The following is a 13,510-nucleotide window of genomic DNA, read 5'->3' as shown; positions in this document are numbered from 1 at the left end:
GTGATTAGACATAGTAATAAGCTAGATCTCTTCGAAAACTTAAATTAACACGTATCTATGGTGTAGTGTTTATCACGTCCGCCTAACACGCGGAAGGTCCCAGGTTCGAGCCCTGATAGATGCATGTTTTGACCATTGTGATTAGACATGGTTATAAGCTGGATCTCTTAGAAAACTTTATATTAACACGTATCTATGGTGTAGTGGTTATCACGTCTGCCTAACACGCTGAAGGTCCCAGGTTTGAGCGCTGGTAGGGATATGTTTTGACCATCGTGATTAGACATAATAATAAGGTAGATCTCTTCGAAAACTCCCAATAGCCAAGTATATATGGTGTAGTGGTTATCACGTCCGCCTAACTCGCGGAAGGTCCCAGGTTCGAGCCTTGGTAGATACATGTTTGGACCATCGTGATTAGACATAGTAATAAGCTGGATCTCTTCGAAAACCTTATATTAACACGTATCTATGGTGTAGTGTTTATCACGTCTGCCTAACACGCGGAAGGTCCCAGGTTTGAGCGCTGGAAGGGACATGTTTTGACCATCGAGATTAGACATAATAATAAGGTAGATCTCTTCGAAAACTCACAATAGCCAAGTATCTATGGTGTAGTGGTTATCACGTCCGCCTAACACGCGGAAGGTGTCAGGTTCGAGCCCTGATAGATACTTGTTTTAACCATCGTGATTAGACATAATAATAAGGTAGATCTCTTCGAAAACTCACAATAGCCAAGTATCTATGGTGTAGTGGTTATCACGTCTGCCTAACACGCGGAAGGTCCCAGGTTTGAGCCCTGATAGATACATGTTTTAACCATCGTGATTAGACATAATAATAAGGTAGATCTCTTCGAAAACTCACAATAGCCAAGTATCTATGGTGTAGTGGTTATCACGTCCGCCCAACACGCGGAAGGTGTCAGGTTCGAGCCCTGCTAGATGCATGTTTTAACCATCGTGATTAGACATAATAATAAGGTAGATCTCTTCGAAAACTCTCAATAGCCAAGTATCTATGGTGTAGTGGTTATCACGTCCGCCCAACACGCGGAAGGTGTCAGGTTCGAGCCCTGATAGATGCATGTTATGACCATCGTGATTAGACATAGTAATAAGCTAGATCTCTTCGAAAACTTAAATTAACACGTATCTATGGTGTAGTGTTTATCACGTCCGCCTAACACGCGGAAGGTCCCAGGTTCGAGCCCTGATAGATGCATGTTTTGACCATTGTGATTAGACATGGTTATAAGCTGGATCTCTTAGAAAACTTTATATTAACACGTATCTATGGTGTAGTGGTTATCACGTCTGCCTAACACGCTGAAGGTCCCAGGTTTGAGCGCTGGTAGGGATATGTTTTGACCATCGTGATTAGACATAATAATAAGGTAGATCTCTTCGAAAACTCCCAATAGCCAAGTATATATGGTGTAGTGGTTATCACGTCCGCCTAACTCGCGGAAGGTCCCAGGTTCGAGCCTTGGTAGATACATGTTTGGACCATCGTGATTAGACATAGTAATAAGCTGGATCTCTTCGAAAACCTTATATTAACACGTATCTATGGTGTAGTGTTTATCACGTCTGCCTAACACGCGGAAGGTCCCAGGTTTGAGCGCTGGAAGGGACATGTTTTGACCATCGAGATTAGACATAATAATAAGGTAGATCTCTTCGAAAACTCACAATAGCCAAGTATCTATGGTGTAGTGGTTATCACGTCTGCCTAACACGCGGAAGGTCCCAGGTTTGAGCCCTGATAGATACATGTTTTAACCATCGTGATTAGACATAATAATAAGGTAGATCTCTTCGAAAACTCACAATAGCCAAGTATCTATGGTGTAGTGGTTATCACGTCCGCCCAACACGCGGAAGGTGTCAGGTTCGAGCCCTGCTAGATGCATGTTTTAACCATCGTGATTAGACATAATAATAAGGTAGATCTCTTCGAAAACTCTCAATAGCCAAGTATCTATGGTGTAGTGGTTATCACGTCCGCCCAACACGCGGAAGGTGTCAGGTTCGAGCCCTGATAGATGCATGTTATGACCATCGTGATTAGACATAGTAATAAGCTAGATCTCTTCGAAAACTTAAATTAACACGTATCTATGGTGTAGTGTTTATCACGTCCGCCTAACACGCGGAAGGTCCCAGGTTCGAGCCCTGATAGATGCATGTTTTGACCATTGTGATTAGACATGGTTATAAGCTGGATCTCTTAGAAAACTTTATATTAACACGTATCTATGGTGTAGTGGTTATCACGTCCGCCTAACACGCGGAAGGTGTCAGGTTCGAGCCCTGATAGATACTTGTTTTAACCATCGTGATTAGACATAATAATAAGGTAGATCTCTTCGAAAACTCACAATAGCCAAGTATCTATGGTGTAGTGGTTATCACGTCTGCCTAACACGCGGAAGGTCCCAGGTTTGAGCCCTGATAGATACATGTTTTAACCATCGTGATTAGACATAATAATAAGGTAGATCTCTTCGAAAACTCACAATAGCCAAGTATCTATGGTGTAGTGGTTATCACGTCCGCCCAACACGCGGAAGGTGTCAGGTTCGAGCCCTGCTAGATGCATGTTTTAACCATCGTGATTAGACATAATAATAAGGTAGATCTCTTCGAAAACTCTCAATAGCCAAGTATCTATGGTGTAGTGGTTATCACGTCCGCCCAACACGCGGAAGGTGTCAGGTTCGAGCCCTGATAGATGCATGTTATGACCATCGTGATTAGACATAGTAATAAGCTAGATCTCTTCGAAAACTTAAATTAACACGTATCTATGGTGTAGTGTTTATCACGTCCGCCTAACACGCGGAAGGTCCCAGGTTCGAGCCCTGATAGATGCATGTTTTGACCATTGTGATTAGACATGGTTATAAGCTGGATCTCTTAGAAAACTTTATATTAACACGTATCTATGGTGTAGTGGTTATCACGTCTGCCTAACACGCTGAAGGTCCCAGGTTTGAGCGCTGGTAGGGATATGTTTTGACCATCGTGATTAGACATAATAATAAGGTAGATCTCTTCGAAAACTCCCAATAGCCAAGTATATATGGTGTAGTGGTTATCACGTCCGCCTAACTCGCGGAAGGTCCCAGGTTCGAGCCCTGGTAGATACATGTTTGGACCATCGTGATAGTAGTAGGGACTATACAAATAGCCACGGATCCAAGATGGCCGCCACCCCAAGATGGCCGCCCTCTCCTCATCCACCAAACTTGCAAACAAAGATTAAGCTAAATTCCTAGCTGATCAACCCTACCTTCCAGCATGCTATGACTCTTTAGAGGGGTTTTACCCATTTTTCCCCCAAAACAAGCTGTAGTTCTTTTAATAAACCAGTCTAGTTATTTTGTAAGATTCTTGTTTGAATTTCCCGCCATAAAACCTTTAAAGTATGTCTGAGAAACAAAGATAAACATATAAATAAAGATTTTTTAATAACAAATACCAAATAATATATACAATAAAATAGAGAATAACAAGAATATAAATAGAGAATAACAAGAATATAAATATAAACAAAAATTAAATTAAAACCAGAAATATTTACCGCTACTTTTACCGCTAATGTCTTTAAATCGAAATTTTGAAGGTAGTTGTTTTTATCTTTGGCTTAAAAAGCATCTTGCTCAAAGTGACATTTTGATTTTCAAAACTTGATATTTTAGTCGAAATCTTAACTGAAAGCCGCTCTTTAAATCGTAATTAGCGCCGCGTTTTATTAACAATTTCACGACATCAACGTGGCATTCACTCTAGCGGGGCGTCGGCCACTAGCTTTGTTCAGGCACTCTGGTGGTACATGCCTCCATTGATTCAGGAAGATCTTGGGCATTTCGGCTGTGAATCGTATCCACGTTGATCGAGCGAACAGCTGTTAAGTTTGAGAAGGACATCGACGTCAAGGCCTCACTGAAGAGAACGTGCTCCATTTGGTGCAGGGTACGCAGAACCTTATGCGCTGGCACGGCTTGTCGGGTTGTACGGGCCGATAAAATTCTTCGTTGACCCTTTACCTCCCGAAGGAAGTTACATCCGAGCCACTGCGGGGCTTGAAGCGACTTCACACAAATTTTACACAACGTTTAAGAGACCATAATTGAAATTTCTTTTCCATCCCGATCTATAACCGGGATGGAAAAGGCGCCAAATTAAGTCCTGGCCCAAACTGGTTCGGGATGAAAAAGGAGCCAACCAGTTGTTTGGGCCAGGACTTCCCCTTCATCGCGGTAGTCAGTTGTATGGATGCAAATGACACTGCAATGAAGGGTGATTCATGGGCTAGAATATATGTATCTTTGAAGGATTTATACGAAAGTTGCATAAATCTAGCCCATGAATTAAAGTTGGTCTCTTTTCAGGCAATGCCCGAAAAAGACAGTTGGAAGAAATTAAAGTTGGTCCCTTTTCCGTTGGAAAATTGAGTTTGGTCTTTTCTCACCCAACAAAAGCGGCACGAGTTAAAGCAAGACATCTTTAGTTGGACTTTTAAGAGCATAGCTGAGCAACTGATAACTTTCTCCGCGAAACACAGAGCTTATATACTAAATGACCGAGAGCAGATTTAATATTAAACAAGTTCTCTAGATAAAAAAATTTATTTTTTAAGGACCACACCCTGTCGACCACACCCTGAAACGTACTATTAAAGCCCAACGTCTTATATAATAACCGCTTGAAAACAGGTTGAAACCGGCTCAATCTAACCAGGGCGTTGTCTTTTTTATCGGAATCGGGTAAGGTCAATTACCTAGCTACGTAGATTTTTTCAAGGGTAACGACTTTAAAAGTTTAAGAATTTTTTAAAGTTTTTTTGATGAAGATAAACGGCGTGTATTTTAAGATCGTCCATAGCTCAGTGGTTATAGGCAGGGTCTACTAATGTAATACCTAAAAAGGTGGCGAGTTCAAATCCCGGCCAGTCTACCGAGCTATGGCCGATCTTTTTATGAAATTTATGTATAAAATAAGGTTTGTTTAAGAAGTTGGGGTTAGTTGATAAACAGGCGTTAGTCATGAATGACGACTTTTTTTTAACTTTAGCGTCTAATACGTGTTTAGATATATACCCAAACAATACCCAATCAAGTTTTAAAAATTATTTGCATCAACCTCTTAACTTGAGTAGCGATTATGAAGTTGGGTTGGCAGAAATCATATTTCCAAATCATTGGGTGAATATAAGCGAAGAGTTTAACAAGTTTGAAATTCAGGTTGTAAGTGACCCAAACCATGGCAACTATGCAGCTGTTAGAGAGCCTGTTGAATATCAAAAAATAGAGATACCTGTCAATCGTTATACCAAGACCAAAGAGTACGAACTACCCCAAAATTTTGTCGAGCTGTTAAATGATGATGTAAACAGTCATCCGTATTTAAAAGGCAAATTATCTTTTAAATTAGTGAATAAATATAAAGACGGGGCCCTGGGAAAACAGTTAGATACAAACTTTCCCGTTTACCTGCAAGTTTTAGGAGAGGAAAACATACGGTTCAAAATACCAGCTGATTCCCCCTTGGCCACGCTATATGAATTTAAAGAGAATAATTACGAGGATGTTCCATATATATCAAAATATCCTGTATCAAAGCATGCTAAAAATATAAGTTTAAATTACACTAATAATTACGTGGAAATCGAAATTGATAATGTTGGAGATAGTTTTAAAAAAAATTTGATTACAAGTACATTCCCAAAGCCGCCATTAAACGTAAAACAAGCCACGAAGTTCCGTCGATAAGAAAAAAACCTCAACCGGAATATAAGCCTGTAGCCCCATCTATGCCTATTTTACCGCGAACTACTCCCTTTCTTCCAATTCCTATTACTGCAGCTAAGCCCGTAGTACCTGTACAACCACAGCCACCCAAAATAACCCCTCTTCCAAAACGAAAACCTTCACCACCACCCAAAATAACCTCCTCCAAAACGAAAACCTTCACCACCACCCAAAATAACCCCTCCTCCACCACCCCCGAGACGCTCCTCTCCTCCACCACCCCCGAAACCTCCCTCTCCTCCACCGGCACCAGCACCACCAGCCCCGAAACAAACCCTACCACCGCCCCCGAAAACCTCTTCTCCGCCACCACCCCCAAAACCTCCCTCTCCTCCACCGGCACCAGCACCACCAGCCCCGAAACAAACCCTACCACCGCCCCCGAAAACCTCTTCTCCGCCACCACCCCCAAAACCTCCCTCTCCTCCACCGGCACCAGCACCACCAGCCCCGAAACAAACCCTACCACCGCCCCCGAAAACCTCTTCTCCGCCACCACCCCCGAAACCTCCCTCTCCTCCACCGGCACCAGCACCACCAGCCCCGAAACAAACCCTACCACCGCCCCCGAAAACCTCTTCTCCGCCACCACCCCCAAAACCTCCCTCTCCTCCACCGGCACCAGCACCACCAGCCCCGAAACAAACCCTACCACCGCCCCCGAAAACCTCTTCTCCGCCACCACCCCCGAAACCTCCCTCTCCTCCACCGGCACCAGCACCACCAGCCCCGAAACAAACCCTACCACCGCCCCCGAAAACCTCTTCTCCGCCACCACCCCCGAAACCTCCCTCTCCTCCACCGGCACCAGCACCACCAGCCCTGAAAGCCTCTTCTCCGCCACCACCCCCAAAACCCTCCACTCCACCACCGCCCCCACGCTCAAGACCCCTCGCCCCCTTTGAACCATTAACACCCACACCTTCGCCCACACCCCCCTCATCTCCAGAGCTACCCGTATTACCGACCCCCTCCCCACCAGCGATTGATGAAAAACCCTTGTTTCCGCAGCCGGTTGATCCGCCAAAGAAAAAACCCGAGCCAACTATTTCTGAAAAGCCTAAGCAAATTAACCCCGAAGATTATGATAACTATAAGATATTGTTCTTACCGCAAACTTTTAGAGCCAGTAAAACGCCAGAGAAAAACGCCGAAGGGCTTTATCGAGCTGTAACGCGTACTTTAGAAAAATTAGTATTTAAAAAAATTGAAGTAACATATCACATTATAGATAATCGGGGTGATGCTATCATGTATAATTTTAAAACACCGGAATGGGTGGAAATTAAATTTTCTCCCCAACTAGCTAAATTGCTCGATCTTGACCCAAATAAATACTACACAGGACGCAATCAATCTGGTCCTTTGAGGATGACGGTACAAGAATATACCATAAACGAAAACAATGCGTATCTAGAATATCGAGTTAATAGAACCATAAAGCGCTATACCCCTTGGGAAGAACCCTGGCTTTATTTCTTTTTTAAAGTGTCAGGCGAGTTTAGATCGACAGATGATTATAAGATTTACGAAGATATTGCCGAAAACCTCCAAATAACGGCGCGCAATTTTGACCCTTTAAGATTGCACAATGCTGAATTTAGCGTTATTAAGCAAGGAGCGGAGCATTATTTTAGAGTCCATTGTCCGGCAAAAATTGAAATGCTCTTGCCAAAAGAATTGCGTGATATATTAAATTTAGAAGCTGAATACGTTGGTGGGACGTTTTTATCCACTAAACCTTTAGAGCGTAATTTTACGCATTTCAAAACAACTAATGACACATTTATCAATTATCGCGTTCATGACTCGCTAATGTATGTATTTACTAGGACTAATTTTACAAAAATTAAAATACCCGCGGGCGAATATACCTGCGATTTGACGGCGACCGGGGCCGTAATTCCCTTCTCTTTACATTTAAAAATTATAAATCAGTTATTGGGTGTTCAAGAATATATGCCTCGCCAGTATTTTAAAATGTACATTCTCAAAACGGAAACGGAAAATAGATACTATGTTCGTCTCGAAATAGAGCCAGGTGTTCGCGTGTCGGTAGCTGGACCAATGGCCAAGTTATTTAACATTCCCGAAGAGGGGGAATTTTTTAAACACAGTCACTCGGGAGTAGCTTTGGTAAATCCCCGATTAAGATCAATGACATTGACGGATAATAATAATTTTTGGACTAGCGAATACGATGTGGATAGATTTCCAGAAGATCCCGACTATGCTGACCAACCGTATTTACCCGGGTCTCAAGCCAGACGAGTTGATAATTTCGCGTGCGAGATACCTCCCGGGGTTTATTATCATATTAGCGATGTTTTAAGTGCTATGAGCGAAGCCATGTCGCCGATGCATAGAAAAAGTCTAAAATTTACGCAGAATGTAGACGGAACCGTGACGGTTTCAAAACTGAACGATACGGTCTCAATTTTGTTTCCCAAAACAACACCCGGGAGGGGGCTGGGGAGACTGCTAGGCTTTAGTGCCAATCAATTAGATCGGTATCTTAATAACGAGACTTCGGATTACCCCGCGGATATCATGAGAGGCGTCGATGCCATGTTTGTCTATACCAATATTATTCGGCAACAGGTAGTAGGTGGTGGTCAAGCCCCTCTGCTACGTTTCATAAAAATGCCGGCTTTTTCGCTGCTAGACGAGGAGAACCAGGAAATATTTAATAATATCGACTTTTATCCAATTTCAACCAGCGATATACAAGAAATTGAAATTGAATTGAAATCCGATTACGGGGAAAATATTCCGTTTAATTTGGGCAAAGTATATATTAAACTGTTTTTTAGGCGTCGACGTCAATAGCCCAGAAGCAATGGTACCTAATAGATACACTCTGTATTTCCAAAGAGGATCCTCCCTTCCGGCTTTACACGCAAACGTTTTCCAATCCGGAGGTCGCTTCAGTGTGGGCGGTATCTTTAATTCTTTATTGCGCAAAATTACGCCCTTTATTAGGCCGGCCATTAGTACTTTAGCGTCCGAAGCTGTTGGGTTAACGAGTAGAGTAATTAGCGATGCCCAAAACCCCGGAATATCACCTCGAGAATCGATTAAAAGAAATGTCAAACAATCTATAAATTCCCTACTACATAAAGGCGTGGACCGGTTCGTCAACACTCAAAGCGGGACGGGCCGAAAACGAAAGAGGACTGCTAAAACAAGCCGGAGCAAACGTGTTAAGCAACGCACTAAACGCGATTTTCTAGACTAATCATGTCGACCTACGAAAGTGTTCTTTCCGACTTTGAAGTATTTGAAAAGCCAGTGGTGAATAATAATATTGTGGGGACTAAAACGACTGCTCATTATCCCATTGCTCCCCTAACTAATGCTAAATATGTAGAATTTATCATTCCTCCCTCTAACAATTATCATGATTTGACTAAAACTCTTTTGAGATTAAAATTTCGCGTTTTGCACGAGGACGGCACGGTCGTTCCAGATGCGGAAAAGAAAGTCTCGGTGACAAATTTAATAATTGCCTCGCTATTTTGTCAAGTAGAATTATTTCTTAATGGCGTCGCTGTCCAGCAACCAAATAATATGTACCCATACATTGCCTATTTTAAAATACTTTTAAATTATGGACAAACGGCGGCCAATTCCTGGTTAACTTCTATGTTATATTATTTGGATACCATTATTGATCCGGCGACGGCTTTAGCGGACGCCGATATCAACAAAGAAGATAATGGTATTGGTCGTCGCGCTAAACGCGTGGCCCAATCAAAGACGTGCGATGTAATTGGCGAATTATTTTTGGATATGTTCAAAACGCCCAAATTCTTACTAGATAATATCGAGGTGCGAATTAGACTTCATCGAAGCTCCGCGGATTTCGCTATTATTCACAATGAGCAGGGCAAAAAGTATAAGATTGATTTAACGGAATGCACCTTGTTTACGCGCGAAATTGAGGTTAATCCCGAACTGCAACTAGCTCACGCCCAGATGTTAAACTCGGGAATAAACGCTCGCTACGAAGTAAACTCTATTGTTATGAAAAATTTCTTAATAACCACCGGAACGCAAGATTTTATTAGGGACAGCTTGTTTACGGGGCAATTACCCTCGCGAACTGTCGTGGCTTTCGTTACTAATAAAAAATTTGTAGGGGAAGCAACTTCTAACCCCCTGGATCTCCAACACTTCAAACTCGATTTCATGCAATTCTCTTTAAATTCGCAAAATTATCCCGATATCCCCTTTACGCCTAATTTTGCCGACGACCAGTACGTTAGATGTTACAATTCTTTATTCGAGGGTCTCGAGATATTAGGTCTTGACCGAGGAAATATAATTTCTTACGATTTATATAAGAAGGGCTTTTTTGTCGTTGTTTTTGATTTGAGTAGAGAACATCTCGCTTCGTTAGGTCTAAATTCCATGCCCCAGACTGGTAACTTGCGATTATCGTTAAGATTTAGCTCTCCGCTAGCCGAAAACGTCACGTGCATTGTCATGGCCGAATTTCCAAACAACCAATTAATAATATCTAAAAACAGAGAAATTATTTATAATCACCCCAACGTATAAAAGACTAACACTTTATAAATACAATATCAGTCGCGAGCCAAGATGCACCAAGTACACACCGTTACGCCAAAGCTCGACATTTGCGTCATTGAATCAATTGAACCTAAAATATTAATTCAAAGATCGGATACGCGTACAAAAACTATATTAAAACCTAACGCCTGGTACGCTTTGTTTCGGTTTCAAAATGAACTCACGTCCTTTTTTGACGGAAAAATACCTCGCTATCATATTTGGTTGCCCGTCAAAGAGCGCATCAAGCTGGAATGCTTCGTCAACTCGAAAGATGAACGTCTAATCGATCTTCGATACTATGAACGAGGCAGCGGCAGTCGTTATTTCCTCAACTTTAGCACCAGCGAAGGATTCAGCCTGAACAAAACAGGATGGCAGACATTGATCGACTTAAAGCCGTTGATTGACGAGGATCTCAAGGCTAAAGGGATAGCTGTCTGTCGCATGCGCGAATTAATTTTAAACGAGCTCACTACCACTTTGTTTGACGTCACTTCCACTTGCGCCAACGTCGAGTGTCGAAAACAAATATGCCACTCTCAAAGCTGCTCGGAATTTGACACAAATTTCAGCGATCGAGTCGAGCGTAATTTGCACGAAGCGCTGCCTCAACTGGATCGTGAGAAAATTTTGCATCAATTTGAGACCGAACACGGATGGATCGAGGACCAAGAGGATATTTACGCTTATTTTGTCAACAGTTTTGCCGATTTAAAGAATGCCTTGATTTATGGCTATTAAGATAAATGTATTGATATAGCGTATTTGTTTAACTGATATTGTTTTTATAAAATACCTTTGCGTGTATTAAATAAAGTTGTTTATTGGGAAACCATTTAGTCGTTATTTATACTTGTCAAGACATGGATGCTAAAATTAGAAAAATTTATTACGACGTGGCAAATCCGGCCGCTTATGGGTCGCTAGCCAGATTACAAAAGGCCTTACCGGACGTGCCAAAAGCAAAATTAATCGCCTTTCTCGAGAAACAACCTGCCTACACGAAACATCGATTTCGACGTTTCCGATTCAAAACTAACCAAGTGTACGCCTCGACTATCGATGACGTTTTTCAAGCTGATTTGTTGGATCTGCCGAAATTAAAACGTTTTAATAAAAATGTTCGCTATGTTTTGTGCGTCATTGACGTCTTAAGCCGCTACGGATGGACAGTACCTCTTAGAAACAAAACATCTGGCGAGGTTATCGAAGCTTTTAAAAAAATATTTCGAGAGAGGATCCCTTTAAAAATATACACGGACTACGGTGGGGAATTTAGTTCGCGCAACTTTGCCTCCTTCTTGAAACGAAACAATGTGCAAATACATTTTGCCAGGAGTCAGCATAAGGCTAGTTTAGCGGAACGCTTTATTAGAACAATTAAGGAACAAATTGCCCGGGTTATTACGGCCACGGGGAATAAAAATTACGTTAAATATTTACCTTTAATTACTAAAGCTTATAATGAACGGGTTCATTCAACTACTGGAATTGCACCGGTTCATGTTAATATAGATAACGAATCAATCATTTGGAATAAACTGTACGGGAAATCAAACGGCATTACTCGATACGCACCGAGGCTTAAAGTTGGCGACTACGTGCGTCTCTCTATAGCTAGTAGAGTATTTAGAAAAACCAGCTCGGGAGGCACGTTTACTGACGAAATATTTCGCGTTGTTGACGTCATACCCAGGTCACCACCCGTCTATCGCGTAGCGGATTTAAAGGGGGAGCAAATTCTGGGTGTTTTCTACAGCGCCGAACTACAAAAAGTCTCGTTACCCGAGACTAAATTATGAACACTTCGCAAATAAACGCTCTCTTAACTTGCGACAAAAGAACGCGACCCTACTATTTAGGATGCTTCCCAGTAAACAGACTCCCAGAACGGCCAAAAAGGTCCAAATTTTGCTTTATATTCAATAATGAAGCAGCTGGAGAGGCTGGAGAACATTGGATAGCGTGCTTTTCTAACAATGACACGGTGGAAATGTTTTGCACTTACGGAAAGTCGCCGCGATACTATAAAGTTAATTTAAAACGATACGGGAAACGAGTTGTTTACAATAAACAACAAATTCAACATCCATTCTTTCAACTGTGTGGCGTCCATTGTTGTCTGTACCTAGCACTCCGCTGTAAGGGCGTAGCTAGAAAGACGATATTAGACGCCATCTATGACCAGAATCTTAAACTTAACGACTATGTCGCTTTATTATATTTATCTTTACATTTAAAAAAACATGTACACAGATATTGTTCGCAATAAAACAATTTTTTATTTGTCTAAATATTACATTTTTTTTTATTAATCAATATCGCGCCATTTATTATGCCTCTTTCTCCTCTCGTTAGATGGAACCAGCGGTCCTAAGTTTTGGAGTTCGTCTTTCTTCTTCCGAGGTTTTTTCTTTTTTTTCTTGTTCTTCTGTTTAGCGGAGGCCGTCTCAAACAGGTTTTCCAAGTCCGTTAAATTGTCCCCGTTTTCCTCCGCTAAATTCTCTTGTTCATCGGCAATTTCCTCTTGTAAATCTTCGTCACGATTTACATAACCGACAGCTCCTTCTTCTAGCTCTCTTTTTGGCGTGAAAAATGTGTTTTGCAAATGATTTGCCAGAACTTCGGCTTGCCGTTTCACCATATCTCCAACATAGGTCGGCCCAAATTGTTGGTAAAAATCTTCTGGTGTTGGTGTCCCCGCAGCCGTTTCGCTTTTTAAAACCTTTTGCCGAGGCTCGGCTCGTTTAGGCGTAGTAAAAGAACTGCCCGAAGCGCTTGTTGTCGGTGATGACGTGGCATAGCTCGGCCATGACAATTGTTTTTTTCGCGGGGGCATTTTAGGGGTGACCGGTAATGGCGGCGTGGGGACATTAGACATTGCCTGTGATACGACCTCAAATTTAGGTAAAGGAATTTGTTTCTCGATACTTAAATATTTCTTAAAAGCGTCTAAATATTTATATAATTTATCGTAGGCATTCAATGGCGATTTTAAAATATCCTCAATCTCTCGGTCCAAAGCAGAGTGCTCTTGGGCAGCTGTTGAAGTTACTGCGCTAGCGGGCACAAGAACCATTTGTTTCATAGTTTAGCAGCTATGGCTTGGAC

At 42.0% G+C, this 13,510-nt stretch overlaps 1 long non-coding RNA gene across 1 annotated transcript; it reads right to left on the bottom strand.

The window, feature by feature from the left end:
* Positions 1-3,457: 3,457 nt before the first annotated feature.
* Positions 3,458-6,139, bottom strand: LOC149674742 (uncharacterized). The gene is made up of 2 exons (XR_016366677.1): positions 6,001-6,139; positions 3,458-5,960 (listed from the first exon to the last, which is right to left on the bottom strand). It is a non-coding gene; the product is annotated as an uncharacterized LOC149674742 (long non-coding RNA).
* Positions 6,140-13,510: the final 7,371 nt, after the last annotated feature.

Source organism: Phalangium opilio, unplaced genomic scaffold, assembly GCF_054372755.1.
Source record: "Phalangium opilio isolate 3A_F unplaced genomic scaffold, DU_Popi_V2 ptg000046l_1, whole genome shotgun sequence".
Lineage (NCBI taxonomy): Eukaryota > Metazoa > Arthropoda > Arachnida > Opiliones > Phalangiidae > Phalangium > Phalangium opilio.
Note: the sequence above shows the minus strand (reverse complement) of the source record. Positions and strands in the feature narration are given on the sequence as shown.